Raw genomic sequence first — 21418 nt, 5'->3', positions numbered from 1 at the left:
CAAAATCTAGATTGTTTCATTTCTACCCGAGCTTAATTCTCTATTCCATCCTCTTGGATCTCTAGGTATTTGTCGGGTGCCATGGAATTTAACATCGATATCTAATTATTCCTTTTGTCACTTTCGATAATGAACTGCAAAGTGGTTATTTGTTGCATGGTCGAATTTCCCTAATGTGTGCCAAAATACTGTCTTTCAGTGATCTGATGGTGCCCCAACATATGCCTTATCATATTTACATATCAACACATAAGTTACAAATTTAGTCACAAAGGTTATATACGCGTTGCTCCAAAACACATTAGTTATGTCATAGCTAAAACACTGCCTTTTATCCATTGCAAATTTGCACATGGAGCAGTCCCCTCATTTGTAAAATCCCTTCTTTTGAGAAACTCAACCATTTTTTATCATTTCTAACAATAGGATAACTAGGATTAATGACGTTTGATAGCAGTCCTTTTGCAGAATGCTATACTCTGATACTTAGCGATTCGCTCGGACGTGATTTTATCGTTTGTCAACAACTACCAATGCCTATTGAGAATACTACTGAATTTATCAATATCCGAACCATACAACTTTATTAGTCCTGTAGTATTGCCATATTTTTATCTTTGCCTCTTTTTTAGGGTAGAAAGTAGTATGTCTATATGTCCTTTGTGCTCTGTTAACAGAATTCTATAACAACTGTGCATCATAGGCTTTTCCCACAAATCCATCTCATCGCAGTTCCTTACATCTGTTGGTGCCATTCACCATCAAAAAGGAATACAACATGTAATCTTTTCTCCTTTGCAAATGGGTTACCACTTCCTTTGAAGAGTCACTTATCAATGGTTGGCGACCAAAACCATAGTTGCAAACCATTGATGCATAGCATTACGAATTGCAATTTGGAGGGATGCTGTAAACACGTCCCTTCCAAACTGCAATTCGGAGGGCATTTCTAAACCCTTTTTGCGATTCTGGACCTGCTACTGAAAAACAAAACGGGTTTAGTACATTTAAAAAGAAATTTAGCAGTCACAAACCCTGTCATCTATCAAATTGAAAGAATCTTTTTGTATCAATTCGAGCTTCCAAATCAAAGGTGCTCTTTTGGAAGCCACACAGTTAGTTAGTACAAACAGGTGCAGCATGTCTACTTTTCTCGGTTAGTCACAGAGGAGATAAAGATCACTCAATCAACCAATCGCAAGGTCTTGTAGAGCGCGGCTTGTCACCCCGGGGGTCTCCAGGCGCTGGGGTTCTGTTAGCCTCGGTCGGGGGTGGTGGCGGTCGAAGAGCCAAGTCTTGAGCTTTATCCCCAAATTCTTCAAAATGGGGAAGAGCGCAGGTGGAGGGGAAGGCCGGTCCAGGACTTGGCGGTGAGGTAGGAGAAGGAGCTAGAACCCAATTGTGCACTTATCTTCTTTAAAGGTTTCCTGACTTGGTTCAATCAACATTCACAAAATAAAAAAGGCTTGGCTTATCTGTCCTAGTATCTGATTTGTAGTGAGTATTTCTAGAGGAGAGCGCCCAAACTGTTGAAATATAGAATCAAATCAATGACCACAGGATAAAGAACATTTTTCCATATGGAGCAAACAGTCACACACAACACAGGACAGTGCTACACATCCAACTGACAGCGGTTATTTACATTCCTAACTGGCAAAGGACCAACAAGTTTGCTGATCTCAAATTATTTACAGAACAAGACCATCCATCACAGCACCTTGAAATTGGAAAATAACAAGCAAAACAGGGCATAGCAGAACGGGGATGAAGTCAGCGAGGAAGGATGCAGGCAACAATACTAATAAAGAGGTTACCCAATGTTCTTTCTGCAGTGAAAAGAACAAACTGTATATTGTGCAAACCGCTCTCCTTGTCGCATACCTGAATGAGCGTAGCTATGATCAGACTCTCTCTCCCTGTACTCAGAACTGTAGAACACATGGGATATGATCAGTGTTCTTGGGCGCTTCCCTCTTACCAAGACTCTTGACCATGTGGAATCGCAGCTGGAACGAACCCCACTAGCATCAGACAAGGAGATTTCATAAAGTATTTCTCAACACAGCTTTTGTTTATAGTAAACTTTAAACACATACCAGGTTTAACAGTCGCAATATTTTCCAGTCTGTTTCAGAAGTCTTTCTCCAGGGTAAAGTTTTTCCTTGGAACAATTTACGAGTTGATTACTGTTGTCCGTCACAATAACTATATTCGCCACCACGGGAGTGGTATGTTTACCACATCTCATTATTCATCACCGTGCGTTTACAATGTCTCTGAGCCCAAGAACTTATAGCCACATTTTCTTGTATCGTTTTCCTTTTGCTATCACTCAAAAAAAGTATGAAGCTTCTAAGACACCTTTCCTTTGCATACTGTTAAACAAAGAAAAAACCCTTGAATTAAATCCTCCTAAACTGTGTTTATTCGCGCATCAGTAGGCCTACCATGACCAAATGAATGTACTGGCCTCATAACCGGGTCTTTAGGGTAAACACTTGCCCATAACCTTCCTGTTTGCACTTTTCTCCAGGACCTCACCAAATATAAGTGCACGTGCACGAGAGACTACCTATGCTGAAGCCTTGATGATGGACACAGTCCCTTTTTATGTCAGGATGAATTCTGGGTTCTGCAGTCCATACACAAGACCATTCTGGAACTAGCATCCACACTACAGATTTCAGGTCCTTCCTGTTTTTAGTGAAGCAGCAACATGAACATGGGAGGAATTGAGGCGTACCATGCTGGAATAACCTTCTCCTTTGGTGTTTATATCTGTTTTGAGGATTCTTGACAGGAACGGTTCTTTATGGTGTTCAGAAATTAGGCTATGGATGGCTGAGGGCTATGAGCAGGGGGTCGGGTTGAGTATCTGCTGATTGGACATCACTGAAGTACAGTAACCACTCATGGATTGATATCTAGAACATTTCAGTTGTAGAAATTACTTTCCAAAGATACTCGCTCTATTCAATACATTTCAATCAAATGACAGTCATGTAATCAGGAAGTCGGGACTGCGTGCTGCAGTCTGGGCACAATCCTACGCCCCCACGTGGACCTACAAGGAAACTATTCATTTAGATAATTACGTTCCAGATTTTCCCAAACAACTAACATTTTACATTTTAACTTCGTGGGGTTGCAGGTTGTCTTGCTTCCACCCACCACTTTAAGAGAATTGAATGATGTGAGAGGCCCTCTCGCAGGCTGCTGTGGAAAAGGCTGCTCCTATTGACTTACTAAACCTTATCAATATACAGGGTTATGCCCTCAGAATGAGGTCATCCTAGCAATTAAACAGGGCATTTGTGACCCCTGGTGATCTCAACTGTTGTGCCTTCACTTCTCTAGAACAGACATGCAAGTATAAACATTAGGGTTGATTTCCATAGAGGGGTTACAAGTGGCATCATAGACAATGAGAGAGACGCTCTAGTGTATCTAGCATATAGCTTGAAACTCACGTTGCAAAATACCTTGAGGCCTCCTGGCCAATCTGTGGTTTTTTAGGCAGTAAATTGAAAAGACAGAATAGAGGGGACTGCTGTATTCAACGCAAGCATTAACGGCTTTGCAGACTACTAGGAATATAGGCCTTTTTTCGCATGCGTTTACAACGCATGCCGTTACAACGACCGTGTCGTTATTTTGCATACCGTTACAACGCAAGTCAGAACAACGACTTGATTTTAGGGGGCGCTGGATGTTTGAATAGTATAATTTACTATTCCAACTCCAGTCTGTGCGGAAACTAGTGAAGGGGTTGGATTTTAAATCCAACACCTTCTTCCCCCTAATGCAAGTTGTTCTTCCTACTTGCGTTGTAACGGTATGCGAAATAACACAATCGTTGTAACGACTGCGTTGTTATGGGATGCGTTGCTTAGCATGCAAACAAAACGCTGTTTACCGTCTAGTAGGACACAAATGGAGTGCAGCCAAAGAGATTTGATCTTCTAAAAGCAGTACAGTTGGAAAAACTGGCGACTACTGTAATTACCAGAGTTTACTGATGTTGTGTCAGATTAACCCCTTGGCTGCGTCAGGAATTCCGCCGCAGCGCTGGGGGGGGTTTGGGGGCAGCGCGGTGGGGCTGTGCTCATGACGGAGCCACTCCATCATGAGTCACGGTTGAGCTGTGCTCATGACGGAGTGGTTGCGTCATGACTCCGCCCACGGCGCTAATCGCCCGCACAGGCGGGGAATTAGCGCCGCGTGGGAGGAGCGGCTGCCAACGGCCGCGGCATTACGGAACCACTCCGTCATGAGCACACGGCACCCGTGGCTCATGACGGAGTGGTTCCGTCATGAGCGGGGAAGGGGTTAAACTAGGCAAAATTATGTTTGACTTTTTGAGAGCAGGAATGGCTAAAGTAAAAAATTGGTGAGGTGAACTTGTTACATTTGCTACTTGCTATATTTGCAGTTTGTACGATAGAAGCACGCATGGTTAAACTATGCGTGCCTCTACCATGCAGCTCAAACCACGAACGTGTCTTAACCACACATTCCTTGACCACGCATGCCTCTACAAAGCATTTTCGTGGTATAGGCATGAATGGTCAAGAGGTATGTGTGGCTGAGGTCGCCACTATTCCTACTCCCCATCACCCCCCAGACTGCACCCCACGCTGTTCCTAAAACCCTGCCCTTTACTAACACCACTTTGACCCCCCACCCTCCGTGCTGACTCTACCCATTCCCCTCGCCCTGCCATAAGGCCTAAAACCCTGCCCTTCTACTTACACTACCCACCACCCCGCGCTGACCCTTAAACTACCCCAACCCCTTCAACTGTCCTGAAACGTACCCCAACCACCCACTCCCCTCCCACTGCCCTAAAGCCTAAAACCCTGCCCCTTTACTCACACTACCCTCATCCCGCATTGTCCCTTAAACTACCCCAACCCTGTCCACTGCCCTGAAACCTACCCGGACCCCCCCAGCCCTAAAAACTACCCCAACTACCCATTTCCCTCACACTGCCCTAAAGCCTAAAACCGTGACCCTTTACTTACACTACCCGACACCACACCCCTGCATTGTCCCTTAAACTACCCAAACCCCTTCCACTGCCCTGAAATCTACCCCGACCCCAGCTGTAAAAACTACCCTGACTACCCATTCCCCTCCCACTACTCTAAAGCCTAAAACCCTGCCTCTTTACTTACACTACCCCTCTAACTCGAGCTTTCCCTTAAACTACCCCAACCCCTTCCACTGCCCTGAAACCTACCCCGACCACCCTAGCCCTAAAAACTACCCAGAATACCCATTCCCCTCCTATTGCCCTAAAGCCCCAAACCCTGCCCCTTTACTTACACTTCCTGACGCCCCTGCGCTGTCCCTTAAACTATCCCAACCGCTTCCACTGTCCTGAAACCTACCCAGCGCCCCCAGCCCCACTCAACTCACCACGGCATCTTCCTGCGTCCGTCTTCACTGTCTTCCATCCCTGCAGCAGCTAGACCACGCACTGCCTTAACCAGGCATATGCGTGGTTTAGGCATATGGTGGTAAAGGTAAGCGTGGTTGCGCTTGCGTAGTCAGAACACCCGTGGTTAAGACCTCGGTGTTACGACTGTTCCACATACTTGCACCCTTTTTATCTTAACAAGCTTGATTACAAATACTTTACCTAACCTCTTCTGCTAAAGTAGCAAGTGAATATGGCATTTAAGACCAACTGTTGTCATTGTACTCTTCTGTTATTTCACTCTTTGCAGCTATTTCTTCTTACCATTTGACATGTCCTGTTCTGCTTAGAAGCATAAGCTCTTACTCTTTTTAGGTCTCGCGAGCCAAAGGCTCGAAGAGACATTTTATATGTGGGATTTTCAAAGTGCTACCCACAGTTTTGGCTGGCCTAAACCTTGAGTGCACGTTGGCGTGCACGTGCACAGCTGCTGCTCACACTCCCTCCTCCCTTCTCCCCTTCCCGTCAGCTTTGATCAGGCTCCTCTGTTGCTGGCATTCCCCCCTCCCTTCTCCCCTAGCCCTTCTTGTCACCTCGGCTTGTACTTTCGCCGCTTTGACCCTTGCATTCCCCCCTCCCTTCTCACCCAGCCCTTTGATGCTCTGCTCGCGTCTCCCTCCTCCCTGGGCGTGAAGGGAGTCAGAGCCATCCTGCTTGATTAATGGCTTTTTCTTCGCAGGAACGCAGCCCCATCTGTAAGAGCTGCACGTTGAATGCCTGTACCGCCGATTTAGTTTAGATTAAAAATAGTTTCTTGGAAACTGTTTTTGGTTGAAGCTCTTTTTGGAAGGAGAACTGCTGCCTTCAACCTCGAGATATCCCCCCCACCACGGCCTCTTCTTTAAATGTATTTCTTTCACTACACATACTCCTAACAGACTTGAGAAACTCACACCACGCACACAAACACACAGAAGAGTCACATTGCACTCGCAAGCAATCCCACACAAACACGCAGTCTCATGAAACACGCATTTCTAACACGTACACACAACCCTTCTCACACAAATGCCGCGTACACACAACCCTCGCCCGTGTTCACGCACATATGCACGCAAGCAGCCTTCCACACATACAAGCACGCTTACACACATGCCCCTGGACATAAAAGAAACACTACACACACTCCCGCTGCCAACCTATACACCTGGGCACATCCTGTTCCGCACACACAAACACACGCCAGCACCTATCTACCCAAGTCACTTTTTTACACAACTAGTCTTACACGCGCACACAACAAACAAATTTCACTTGATACAGCATGTGACGCACAAAAGTAATTAACTGTTTTTTCTTGTATTTACTTGCGGATAGCAGCCAACTGTTTGTGAGCTCCAGAGAGAAATTTAAAATTACTGGGGAGTCAGAAATTACCGACTCCCCACCCCAGCAACTCCTGATTCCCCTGTGAATTCCTCCTTTCTAAGCAAACCACGAGGGTCTCAGTTGAAGCTCCCGGAAACTGTGACCATCCGCCTCCTGTATGGCCAATTCTGGGGGTGGAGTTACTGGGCCTCAACATGTACCTCGTAATGCGGCACAATCATTTCCTTTCCCCACATATGAAGATCAAAGCAATTGCCCCCGTATTTCCGACAAAAGCACAGCACTCTTTAATAATACATCCCTCAAATACCTCTCCATAGGTGGGTTTAAAATTCAAAGAGCATGAGATATCTGTGTTTTGGCGTACCGAACTACAGATCCCAGACTGCTTTGCGACACGACGATTTGCCAGCATTAAAAGAGAAACATATGCGGAAGCTCAGAGCATTGCTTTCAACGCATGTTATTGCTAACCAGAATTTATGATGCATTCAGATTTGCTTGCGCTAACCCTTATATTAAATGCGTTTGCCTGATTCCGTTAACAGACCGTTCTTCTGATTTTATTGATGTATTCAATTATTTTCCACGGGCGGAACGCAGCTTAACAACCCTTTGAAATCGGGGGTTACACTGCTGGACCCCTCTAAACACGGCAATAACACATTCGTCAAAGGACTAACGAAAGGTCGGCCCTCTCTCATCACAAACACCCGCAGAGCGGCAGTAGAACACAGGTAAGCACACACACATGCTATCTGATTTACAGTATGGGCATATAAATTTTCTCTGTGTCTCTTCAGCACCAGGGCTCACGCCACCCAGGCCAGTGCAATGCCTCTCCCTGCCCAGTGCTCTCTGTGTGCACCAGGGCTCGCACCACCCATGCACTTGCATTGTCTCTGTCCGGCGCTCTGGATGCACCAGGATGCACACCATCCGTAGTGCAGTGTCTCTCCTTGCCCAGCACTCTGGGTGCACCAGGAAGCACACGACCCAAGCAGTATCAGTAGTAAATTCCTGTACTTACTCACTACCATTCTTATGTGAGTTTAGAATGTATCTGTCTGTATCTTTTATGTTATTCGTGTACTCTGAAGTCCTTATGTAATGAAACTGGTATTGTTGTATAGCACTCTGACACCTTCAGGTAAAGTTTGCGCTATAAAAAAAACACATAAAAATTACAATCCCTGGGAGGCTACACCCCGTCCTCATCCTCTCTGCTGTACTCTGTATATTTACTGTTACCTATATCCGCCACTCGGCTGCCTCATTCTCATACCAAGCATCTACAATAAAATAGGTCTCACATTTGCGAAAGATTGAGCTATTGGCATCGAAATTGACAATGCCTTTTATTTACGTGTTGGTTTTCAAAACAGAAATAAAAGGCATCGTCATTTAAAATGCCAATAGCTTAAACTCTTGCAAATGCGAGACATATTGCATTGCAAATGCTTGTTTTTATTGCGTATGGGCTAATCGCCTTTCTGGTTGAAGTTGGCGTCTAGTCAATCTACAGACAAAAACCTCTATGTCTCCCTCATTGTCCATTGCATCTTAAATCACTCGTTGACCTCACCCAGTTTTGCTAACGATCTGACTGATTCTGTAAGTAACTCTGTGTCTTGTTTCAAATAGAATTGTTTTTAGGAGATTTGCAATGGAAAGAACCTGATAATTTTCATTTCGAAAACCTGGATCCACTTAACATGACCAAACGTCTGTGTGACAACGCACACTTCAAGGCCATGCACTTGTTTTTTCTACAGAATATTTGATCGGGGTCCAATCTCCAGCTCCCAGGGAATGGACTAACATCATGCTGCCATTCATTTTTATTTGCTCAACCAATCCTCCCCAGCAGACTAAGCTTTCTTACAGGGAAAGGGTCTCAAGAGATGGTGGAAAGATTTATGCATGGATCGAACCTGCTGAATGAAAGCTCCTTGCCTAGAACCTTTCCTTTAGACCGTGTAGCTTTGTTTGAATATACTCGTTCTAGACTGGGGTTTGTGCGACCCTTTTCTAGTAGAAGAACGTAAGAGATACCTGGTAAATACTTAACCATCCAGGGTCACAATAGGTTTTTAAAAAGTTAACCATAAAAAATGATCATGCGGCTTCAAAGGGCAAGCTACTTACTCAAATAGCTCACAGTCCATCTATACCCAGTTTTACAATTCAGATGAAAACAGGACTAAGATGTTAAGGACAGATTACGCATTTGCAGGTTCACTGAATTTATTGAGAATTCCAAAATCCTGGCACATCGAAACGTTCTATGAAAATCATTTTCATTACACCTTTTTGAAGATTAAACTCAAAAGATGTATGCTTACATCGATACAAGCTATCTTAAAACTTGTTCTCGGGGCGTGGCTAGGACGCGCATGGAGCGAGACGTGTTTTGCTAGGTCTCCGCTCCCGCGCATCCTGTAATCGGCTGAAATCCCGGCTGCCGGGCCCGTTTCTGACTCCAGGCGAGTTACCCTGCTGCGGTGCTGCCTGGAGCAACAGGGACCTAACGGATCGCTCCGTGAGGCAGAGATCTTCCTGCGATTCCTGGCGCCCTTCACTGCGGGCGCCATCTTGAATGGCGGCGGCAACGGAGATGGCATCGGCCTTCAAACAACGTGGCAGGACGATTCTATCGAGCGGCAATCCACCACACTTTCAAGTGTGTTTGAGTCGGAAGCACCAAAACGGAACTTTAAAACCATTTATTATCGGGCAAACCTAAGTCTACGGAAACCATCTACCCAACTCCAGTTTCACGAGACTACTTATCGCTCTAAAGATTTATTACATCTTAGAGCACTGTGTGGAACCCCTTCCATTTCCAGTCTGCACTCACGAACACCTGCAACCCTCCATTCTGTCCGCCATATTATTCATTTCCAGACACATTGGATTCATCTATTATAGTTTATACGTTATCCAGCACATTTTCATCGGTTCAAAACTTCTACTATGTCGAGGCCCCTTGGACTCCTGAAACATATGTGTTTTACGCCCTGAAGAAGGTGGCACCCACATCAAGGGGTGATAGCACCGAAACGCGCGTTGGCGTGTCCTCTTGTTTTTCTGATCGATCCAAATTACGTATCCCAACCTTCGGTTGGGACGATCTTTTTTAAACAGACTGAATGCTTTGGTGATGAATGTGTTGTATAGAATTAGGCTGTGAATGGATCCATCGTATGTGTGTGTTGTATGAATGAGATATGTTAGGCTGTCCATTTAAATTATCCTTCTGATGGGGCTATTATTGATATTGCATATATTTCATTATATAACACCAATGAATTCTGATATCTAATTACTCCTTTGTATATATTAACAAAGACAAAAATAAATATTGTTATTATAAGTTGTTTGTCTATCGTTCTTATGTTTTCCATATGGTCTAGCCTGAGTGACCTTTTGATGTAACGACTTTCCAGCGTTTATATTATTTAGATAGGTAGAGCAAACTTTTTGCATTATTGGAGATTGCCTGGGAGTCTAGCCTGGTGACCTGGTCCTAGAGTGCTGGGGATCCCTACCTCCATCGGAGTGTTGTTGGAGGCTCCTGGCGGCGCCAAGCCGGGTTGATCCATTGCGGGCAGCTTGGACCCTCTTCATTTTCAGCGCTGCCCGGCCCTGATGTCACTTGGGGCCTTCAGATCGCCTGGCACACTTTTTCCTGGGAGGCCAGCTGCCGCACCAATGCAGACACGGGGTGAGTGGCGTCTAAGCCTGCCTGAGCCTGGCCGGGCCTCTACTGTCCCTATCTTGCCGGATCTGGGACCCAGGTACTTTTCCCGCTTTGGCTCCGCCTGCTGCCTGCACCTCCGCCTGAGCGCGCCGGACTAGGCCCTGTGGTTGGGCCCTCTCCCGCGTGGCACCCCTTGGATCCCTGCACCTGCTTCACTGCCTCTACCTGCTGGTCCCCCTTACCCACCTACTGCCTGGACTGGTTACACCTGCCTGAGCCCGGCCAGGCCTCTGCTGTCCCTACCTGGCTGGATCTGGGCCCCTGGTTCTCTCTCGCCTTGGCTCCGACTGCTGCCCGTGCCTCTGGCTGTTGCCTGAGCACGCCGGACTAGACCCTGTGGCTGGGCCCTCTCCAGTGAGACACAGCTTGGATTCCTGCACCTATTTTGCTTACCCCTGCTTGCTAGGCCCCCTGACCACGTGCTGCCTGGATTGTTGTCTGAGTGGGTCGGGGGCTGTTGGCGCTGGTTGTGACCTAGAGGGGTGTCACCGCCCGGCTCCTGGGACCACTACAGACCTCCGGGGAGACATCTGCTCTTCAGGGCCTCGCGGGGGCACCCCTCCGCTGACTGGCCGCCCATCCTCTCGCCCGTCTACTTGCTAGGGGGTCGACACTAGTGCACTTCCCCTGCACCGACGAGGGCGGCACTCATCTAGCGGCCTGGGGCACCAAGTTGGCTGCCACGGGGGTGAGCCCGGTGGTCCTGCTGGGTGGCCGCGGGAGCTTTGTGACCATTGGACTCCTGCCTTTGCCTCCACATGCCGCGCCAGGTCCGGCGGTCCCCTGGTGCCTTCGCTCTCCCCCCCGGTACTAGTGTCCACGCTATTGGACGACGCACTTGAGCAGACCCTGGTGAGTGGGCCCATACGAAACCAGTCTGCCCGGTGCCCCCGTGAAGGACTGACCTGCCTGCCTCTCCTCCCCTTCCTAGTTGGCACTGCCTGCCCTTCTGCTACTCATTTCATCTCCATGCTGTGCGGGAGGGTGAGGGGTCCTCCCCGCCCATGCTTGACAGGGTGCATCGGGTGTCTGGCCCCCAAGAACGCCCTGGCTTTGTCCCGGACATTATCACCAGAATCCACTTCTTCGCTAACAAGGAGGCCATCCTTCGCAGGGTGCAGGGGGTCAGGTCGATCTCCTACAATGGTTTGACCATCCAAATCTTTCAGGACCTGGCCCCCTCCACGCTTCGTAGACGGAAGGAGTTCAAGCCCGTCACAGACAAACTCAGAGACCTTAGGATTAAATACCAATGGGGCCACCCGTTTGCCCTGACGTTCACCTGTGAGGGCCGACAGCAGGACCTTCGGTCCTTGCGCGAGGCCCAGCAACTTCATCTTCCTACTGAGGCCGGGGATGAGGATCCCCCTTACCCCCAAGGGCAGGGGTCCGGCGGTCTTCATCCTGAATAGTCTGCATTCCCTCCCCCCAAATCTCGACGTCGACCAGTGGGTCTGGACTCCTCGCAGGCCAAGCAGGATATCATCGGCCACATCCGATCCTTGAGCAACTCCCCAGTACTTCTGATTTAGGTGTTGGGACTTGCGCCTCTTTTTTCCTGGTGGCTCTGCCTCAATCCCTCACTTAGAGTCCTCCACAGACCGGGCCCGGTGGTCCGGTTGACCTTTGCTTGTTCTACTGCTACACGGGATGCGGACCACAGCGGTTCTCACCCCCTTGTGTGCCTGCTGCCCCCCTCATTGGAGTCCCATAGGAGAGGGACACCTCCGGAATGGTCAACCTTCAGGATCCTGGACTGCTTCCAATTGACTCTGTACTCCTTTGGCCCAGTTGGCCAGTTGATGGTGTTTCTTTTCCATTTCCTTTCTTTCTCTTATTTCCATCTCCTTTCCTCTCTCCCTTTCTCCTTAGCCTGCTTCTGTCTCTCCTCCCCTGCCCCCACGCATTTCCCCACCGCTGCGCGTCCTTGGGGGTTTGGTTCTTCCCAGGTTCTGGGGACTACACTACCAGGGGTGATCGAGGCTCGCATGGAGACTGGTGCAGCCTGGACTGATTTGGTTCCCCGGAGAGTAGCGGCAGCACAAGCTCCTTTTTAGGTCGAGGACTGTCCGGTCTGCCGAGGGCAGAACCGGAAGTCGGAGATTTAATGTTTCTGAGAGTGGCTCCTTAGCCCGCCTCTCTTTTTGCCTCTCCTCCATTGGCTGGCTTCCTAAACGGAGGCCAGCCATTGGAGGAGAGCCGTCCTTCCAAATAGGCTCCGTCTTTTTCAGATTCGGGGGCTTGTTCCTTGCTGTTCTTTCCACTTTTTAGCCACGCCCTTTTAGAACAGCAGGAACACGCACCCAAATCTGAAAAAGTTTTGAAGCTTCCATCCGCCATTTTTTCGCTATCATCTGGCCGTGAGGATCTTCTTGGCTGACCCAACGGGGAGTATGGCGATGCCTGGCGAGGTCCAACTCGGCGCTGGTCATTCCCAAGGCTACACGGAAGGGAGGGTGAGCTCAGTCACAGATGTTAGCAGACCTGTTTGGTAACCACGCACTAACAATTGCATAGCTTTTCTAACGAGTATCTCTCACTTCATGCTCTGTAACAAAGAGCTTTTTGGGACCTGAACCTGGGCGGTAAGGAGGGGGTGTATTAATGTATGAATGCAAACAGGAGCTGTGGAGGGCAGGGTCTTCACAGAAGAGACCTGAGCCACCCTGGTAGGAGGTTTGTTTCTGTTTCATGTTCGGACCGTTACGTTGCACCCAGAGCACGCCAGCCTGTTGGGGCTCTCGGTTCCCTCCAGCTGTGATCAGCCCCTAGGATCGCACCGCCGCCAACATTCCGTGCGTCGCCAGTCTCGCAGCCTCCGCCCTCGCCGTCCCAGCGTGTCCGCTCAACCCCTCTTACACGCGCACCTCACCTCACTCCAAGTTGCCAAGCCTCTCCTTAGTGAGCGCGCGGCTGGGCCACCGGGAAAGGGTCAACGGTGCAAAGGACACAGAATTCCTCGTCTCTTGGCAGGATAAGACTGGGAAGGACCAGTGGCCCAGTTCTTAATAACTGGTGCTCTGCTGGGCCTTGAATCAACAAAACTGCACACAGTCGTGCTGCAGTCTCATCATTTAGAATGATTTTATGCATCTGGGTGTCTCGTTGACCTCTGTTAGGTTCAGAGGAACAGTCTCTCAGATATTTAAAATTCCAATTACCAGCTGAGGTACCATTCTTCCTACTAGACCCATTAGGCATGTAGCAGATGGGGGATCTCCAACCCAAAATCCATTTTCCCCCCTTATAATTGAGTACTTCAGACTTGTCCGAAAAAGAAGGGTGCGTTTACCGCTTCTCTCCTTTTTCCCCTCAAAGTTAAGCTTGGGCCTGAACTCCTTTATAGCAGAGCAAACTGCTCACACTGGCACATCCCACCATGCCCGGGAGAGGCAGGTCAAACTCCATTACCATTCAGTCCTTGGTTTCTCTGCTGCGACTGCTAACATGAAGCTAATATAAAACTAGTTCACATTTGCTTCTCCCTCCCCTGGTCGCGTGCCCTTATGTGGGGCTTCTAGGGAGAATCTTGCACGTCCCAGCTGGCGCTCCCCGTCTCAACCCCCCTCCCGTTCAGTGGCCCTGGGCTGACCCGTGGCTAGATTTGGGCTGGAGGAGTGGCGGGGGGTTAGAGCGAGGGTGGTAGATGGAAAAGCCCTTATCTGTGAAATGACAGAGGGTACCTGAGCCTGCGCTCATGCCCTTGCCCTGCCCACGCGCACGCACTGCTGCAGGCGAGCAATCTGCATTCCCGAGCAGTTTATGCAACGCTCTTCAGGCTCTTTTGTAACGGGTCCCGCCCCCTGTTATATCACCTTACAACTGAAGATGTTTGAACTGATATAGGGCGCTCCTCGTCCTCGTGACCTCTGCCGCTCTGCAGAGTAGGCGCTGTCTGGGCGTGGCAGGCGCTATGGCACTGTCTGGGCGGGGCAGGCTGTGTGCATCCAGCATGTAAACGCAGTGCACGGATAGCAAATTTTCGTACATCTTCCATCCATCCATCCATCGCGCTTCCTTCTTTTTTCCGTGACCCCCGAGTAATCGTGCATTCAAGCCCCTGTTCTCAGTGGCGTAACACAAAATCGTCGGAGCCGCATGCGGAATATGATGCGTGGCCCCTGAGCCTTCCATATCTCACAGCCATGGGGTGAATGGGGCCCTTTAAAGTGATGGGCCCCAGCATGGTTGCACCCACCACCCATCTCTCTCTCTCTGTCTCTGCCTCTCTCTCTTTGTGTCTCTGTCTCTTTCTCTCTGTGTCTCTCTATCTGTCTCTCTCTGTGTCTTTGTGTCTCTCTGTCTCTCTGTGTCTCTCTGTCTCTCTCTCCAATCTCTCTCTCTGTCCCCCCAATCTCTCTCTGTCTCTCTCTGTCCCCCCAATCTCTTTCTGTCTCTCTCTGTCCCCCTATCTCTCTCTGTCCCCCAATCTCTCTCTCTCTCTCTCTCTCTCTCTCTCTCCCCCCCCTCACCCTCTCTCTCTCACCTGGGAAGTCGCTACCTTGCCCTCTGTGAATGTCCATACAGACATCTAAGGCCTTGGGGTTATGGTGAGCCCCCCAGAGGGGCGAAGGCTTATTTTCCAGCGCTATTTTTATTTGTTTCTAGGGGTTACATTTATAAGACTTTCATCAAGTATAAGTCTACAAAACAATTATATGCATTTTATCTCCGTCTAGCGAATTACTTATATTCGCCCTTCACACCGATAAGTAATGATTGAATGAAGGCGGGAAGTATGCTCAGCGGGTTCAGCGCTTGCTGCTCAATTCTGTGTGCGTGATCTGCCCGTCGCCTGATTGAATCCCGCCAGTGTTGCCTTTGGCTTCCGTACTTTCGAGATCGATAAAAGATTTACCCATATGATCTTAATTCTAAAAACGTTCTGCCTAAAGCAAGCACTGCTAACGATTGTTAATAATGTTCTGAGGAACATTACAACACACAGTAGAGGAGGGGCGGGGGGCGGAAAACGGAGACCTGGGCCTAATCCCAGCTTTGTGCGCCTCTGTCACAGTTACTTCATCGCCGGCCTTCCCTTTGCGCCAAAAATGTAAAGTGCTAGAATAGAAACGAAATACTGCCTCTGCAGCTGGACGTCACCTGAGCTTGTCCCTGCTACGGAATTCAAGGGGAATGCAGCCAGGGCCACTGCAATTATGCTGTTCTGTGGGCGCAAACATTTCCGCATAATTATGGATTTACTGTAATTCCACATAATCTATCATCTGCTGCATAATTTGCTGATTTTAACAACAACAACAAATCTGGCACAAACAGATTAAGAGTTCATACATCGTGGCCCCTGGAAAAGGTTGACTGGCTTTACAGTTGCTTTTTGCTGCATGCCGGTGTTAAACTGGTACTCACGAAGAGAGACCTTGCATAGCTGGTGTCAACATGTGTAGACATGACAAAATAATGAAGTAATATCGTCACCAAATGTGCAGCACAGTCGATGCAGTCTAATGTACACACCTGAACATAATGATTTGGAAAGGAGCCCCAGGACTGGTATCACATATGCAAAAAAAAATCTAATGCCAATAGAAATGACAATGCCATTTATTTAGGGATACAAAAATAATAAAAAAATAATGAGCAATACCAATAGCTCTACCTATAATATTGCCGAGACCATTGCATTGTAAATGCTTGTTTCTCTATGACATGACAGACACAGTCAAATTTCTTTCACTCAATGTGAAGGGGCGGAACCCCCCCAAAAAGCGCCGCCAGATTTGGCGGTATTTGCTCCACCACGATCCTAATGTGGTCTTCCTTCAGGAAACCCACCTGCTCTCCTCTGACACCCACCTCATGTCCCATCGCAGATACCCTATCCAACATTGGGCGTGCTCTCATTCCAAAACTTGCGTTGTGGCCTTTTTTTTTTGAGGCAGGCTGGCGAGGTGTGTCTCTCAAATATACAGCTGATGCGAAGGGGAGGTTTCTCATGGTTCATATGGATCGGGGACGAGGTTCTTATGCCTTCATTAATGTATATGCTCCCAACCAAAAACAAGACACGTTCCTTCGTTTGCACTTGGGAGCCCTTCTCCACTCCCTTACCACCCCTATTGTCCTTGGTGGCAACTTTCACCTGGTCTGGGACTCTGAAAGGGACCGCACTGCACAGGCTCACCATGCGACCGGGTCGATGTTGACCGCGTTGCGAGATGTCCTGACTGATTCTGGCCTTGTCGACGCTTGGAGATAGCTACATCCGGATTCTCGCGATTATACTTTTTTCTCTCACGTACATCGCTCTTATTCCCGTATCGACAATTTTTTTCTAACACTCTCCCTCATTCGTCAGCTACGTGGGGCTGAAATCTCCGATATCTCGATCTCAGACCACGCTCATGTCTTGCTTACGCTACAGCTGCTAGACACCCGGCGTGTACCTCTGCCTCGCTGGCGGCTACCTCCCCAAGTGCTCCGAGACCCGGTTGATGTGGCGGAGGTTCACAAAGAAATTGAGGCCTTTTTCCTCACCAACTCGCCATCGGACACCCCGGCAGACCCCCGTGGAACACCTTCAAAGCCACCGTTCGCAGAGTTATCACCTTCATTTCCATAGCCCGTTCCAGGGAGGCCCACTTGGTCGAATACAACCTCTCCAGGGACATTAAAGACCTGGAGCGCAAGGATCATACCCACCCATCCCTTAGCAATAAGAGACGTTTGGCAGACCTCTGCGGCCAGTTGCGTCTTCAGCGCACTAACAAGGCAGAACGACTTCTACTAACTCTTAACAAAAGTTCTATACAGGTGGCGATAAGGTCGGGGCGTGCCTCGTCCGGTGCCTCCGGGCCCAGACTGCTAGATCTCACATCGCCAAACTTAAGAGACTGGACGGATCCTGGGCCATTTCGGACACCGACAAGGGCAATACGCTCGAGGACTTCTATAGGGACCTATATACTTTGGTTCCTTGTTCTCCAGAGTGTGTCCTGGCCTTTCTCGATTCCTGCCCCTGGGACCCCATCGATCCCTACTTCGTGAAGCTGCTGGACGGCCCGAACTCTCACGATGAGATCACCAAGACATTGAAACAGCTCCCTGTGGGCAAAACTCCGGGCCCTGATGGTCTACCGGTCACCTTCTATCGGGTCTTCTATCCACAACTGAAAGAACATTTCCTTCACCTTTTTAATACCTTCACTGACCACTCGGGCCGCTCCCCCACGATGAACAAGGCGGAAATAGTTCTTATTCCTACGCTGGGCAAGGACCCGACCTAGCCTGCTTCCTTCTGACACATTGCACTACTGAATACGGATGCCAAAATGTACACGAAGATCTTAGCGAATCTGTTGGAGCCCCTCTTACCGAGCCTTATTGACCCCGACCAGGTCGGTTTTATACATCATCGCCAAGGGCCAGATAATATCCACCGGATAGCTCACCTGGTAGAGAAAGCAGGCATCAGGAACATCCCGGCTTGTCTGGTGTCCTTAGACGCCGAAAAGGCGTTTGATCGTGTTGACTGGGGTTTCCTTTGGGCGGTCCTTCGGAAAGTGGGCCTGGGGCCAGGGATGATCTCTAAATTGATGGCCCCCTGTCACTCGCATCAGATTCAATGGCTCTTTAACGAACCCTATTCCTCTCTACCGCTGTACCAGGCAGGGGTGTTCCCTTTCTCCTCTCTTATTCGCCCTTGCGGTTGAACTCCAGGCCATTGCTATACACTGTCACCAAGACATCTGGGGCATACGTATGGCGGGCACTGAGCATAAAGCCTCCATCTTCGCTGATGATCTTTTACTGTCCCTGTTCTCTCCGGAGTTGTCCCTTCCAGCTGTTGCGACTCTTTTGGGGACCTTTGAGGTCGCTTCCGGCTACCGGATAAACCTTGCCAAATCCCACGCCCTTAATCTTATGCTTCCGGCCCCAGTGGTCCAGGGACTATGGGACCTTCTCCCAGTCCAGTGGTCTGACGACTCGATCCGATATCTCAGTCTGGACCTCACTCCTAAGCTGGAATCTTGGACTTCGGCTAATTGACCCAGGTATAGGAAATCCATTTGAGATGCGTTGCTGGGAGGGTCTTCCCTTGGCGTGGTTGGGGCGCCTCAACACCATAAAAATGTTTCTTCCCAAAATACTTTACCTCTTTCAATCCCTTCCTACCCCTATACCGCGGACGGACATTCTGGCTCTTCAATGCGATTTTACTAGATTCATCTGGGGGAAATCACGACCGCGCTTCTCTCACAAAATTCTCATGCTCCCTAGGTCCCGGGGGGGTCTGGCTTGCCCTAACCTGCTGGAATACTACTGAGCCTGCCACCTTCGGTTCCTCTCTGAATGGATTGTCCCTGACAGTGAGAAACACTGGTTCCATATGGATCGGGCGGTGGCCTGCTGGCTCTTGTGGGACCTTCCCTGAATCCCGCGCTGGGCATGTCCCCGAAGTGCCTACATATCCACCCCAACGAGAATGGTGCTGGAAATCTGGGACGGGTTGGCGGTCTCCCGGGGCCTGATGACGTTCCCCTCTCCGAATTCACCTCTAACGCACAACCCTCTGTTGCCTCCTGCCTTATCGCTTACTGCCTTCGCCGCTTGGACGGTGGAGGGGTGTCGCGTCATCCAAGATTTTTTTCAGGGCCCGACCCTCCGCACCTTCGAGCAGTGTAAACAGGCCTTTCGTCTTTTGGATACCGTGCGCTTGCAATATTATCAGTTGCGCCATTGGCTTAGCTCACCGGACTATGTCCAGGAGGCAAACCGTCAGCTTACCTTCCTTGAGTCTTTGGTCCGCAGATTTGATGGTTCACGGGGACTGAACTCTAGACCTTACTCTGTGCTGCAACACTCTCAGCAGCTTTCTCCCCACGGCTATCAGACGCGGTGTGCGTCCGACTTGGCTCCTGAGGTCGCTCCGGAGGCATAGACTCGCCTGTGGAGGGACATCCCCAAGGTGTATCGTAGTATTCCCCAACGCGAATTAGCTTAGAAGTTGATGACACGATGGTACTATACCCCCACTCGCTTGCATCGGATGTTCCTGAACTCTCCTTCGCTGTGCTGGAGATGCCAGAATGCTGAGGGGGACTTCCTGCACATCTGGTGGTCCTGCTCCGGACTTACACTGTTTTGGAAGGAAGTCCTCAGCCATATTAAAGACGTGATGGGGTTCCCGATCCCCTCTGACCCATCCTTAGTGCTCCTGAGCATTAAACCAGGCATGCTTAAAGCTATGACCGTAGCAGAGTGGCACCTGATCCTCCATTTACTGGGGGCAGCGAGGCAGTCCATTGCAGCTGCCTGGAAGAAGCCTCACCCCCCTTCCATAGCGACCTGGTTCCTGCGACTGTGGGATGTCTTGGCCCTAGAACTTCTCACAGCGCGGCTTAACCACACCGACATCCGATTTGACCGTGTCTGGCAACCACTTATTCAACATTTTACTAAAATTGAGCACTCCGCCTCATGCCTCCCAGGCTATGCACCCTGCAACTCATGAGGATTCCCTGGTGCCTATCTTTCAGGGTCGGGCACCGGACACTCCGAGCAGCCCTACCTCCGCCTAATGGGGGGGACCTGCACCACCCCTGAATCCTTGGACTCATGTCCTGACCCCCAGACCCCAATGGTGCACCTAGCTTTGACCCAACCCGCCCCTACTCTTGCCCCCCTCCCCCAAATTGGGGATTGCCACTCCTCCTTGTTGACTTTCTTCTCTCCTTCCTCGGTTATTCCTTCTTCATTTTCTGCATTCTTGGTCTCCTCCTTGGGGATGGTTTTGGTTTGGGATTCTTATTTTCTTCTGTAAAATACAACTTGTGTTTTATTGCTGCACAGTGATATGGTTATTCATCGGGTGGAGGTAACGCTTGGGACATCGAAGTCTTAGCCGAATGGTTTCTACTGCATGCCCAATCAAATAGCGATGTGGACTTTCCATTTACCGGATGTTCAGGCCCTTTACAGGCAGCCTTCCCTCGACCTGTCTCATAGGCCCTTAATAGACTCTGGCCCTTTTGTCTTATTACTTGTATCCCAGGAAGCTTTTGCCCCACGCCTTCCGTTGTCCCACCAGGTTTATGATACGGATTATGGAGCTCTCCCTCTTTCTATTGGCTGGGTAAAACCTTGTTTTTATGGTAATCTCCCCACCCTACTTTGTACTGTTCACTACTTGTCAATCATTGCAGCAATGTATAAATATGATGTGCTCAATTTTAATAAAATAGATTGTACACAAAAACTTGTTCTCTTATGCACCTTTATCCTAAAACAATGGATCTCAGAGTCAGCATGTCAGAATGGAAAACCTTCTCCTGTTGGAACTTTGAAAAGGAATATTCTGTTAGCTCAACAATATGTATTCTGCTTTCCCTCTTAATGGATACCTGCAACTCCATGCAAACAGCTGATAGCACATCCTATTCCTGTAGATCTCAATCAGAAATGTATCGATTCCTAACAGCACAGGCACATTCACTCAAAGAATGGTAGAACTGCCTAAGTACCTTAGTACAAAGCAATATCGGTTCAGCATTTTCCAACTAAATTGCTGATGGAAGCATCCATTTGCCCAAAACAGACACATTTGGAGTTCAGCACGCTCCATAATCCAGGTCAAGCAGATTTCGGGTCAGACTGGTTAACAGAATCATTATTAATTAACTACTAGGACGCTCTCAGCCAACTCAGAGATGAAGACGGTGAGTCAGTGCCCTTGTTCTCCTGGATATACCAAGGGACTTTAAGACAATCAATAACAGCATCTTTCTTTCTAGCCTCCATGAGGTAAGAATAAGTTGTTTCCTTCTCTATCTAATATACTTTTTTTGTGAGACCAAACCTAATGCACCATTTTACTTTCA

This window comes from Triturus cristatus, chromosome 9, assembly GCF_964204655.1.
Source record: "Triturus cristatus chromosome 9, aTriCri1.1, whole genome shotgun sequence".
In the NCBI taxonomy this organism is placed as follows: domain Eukaryota; kingdom Metazoa; phylum Chordata; class Amphibia; order Caudata; family Salamandridae; genus Triturus; species Triturus cristatus.
Note: the sequence above shows the minus strand (reverse complement) of the source record.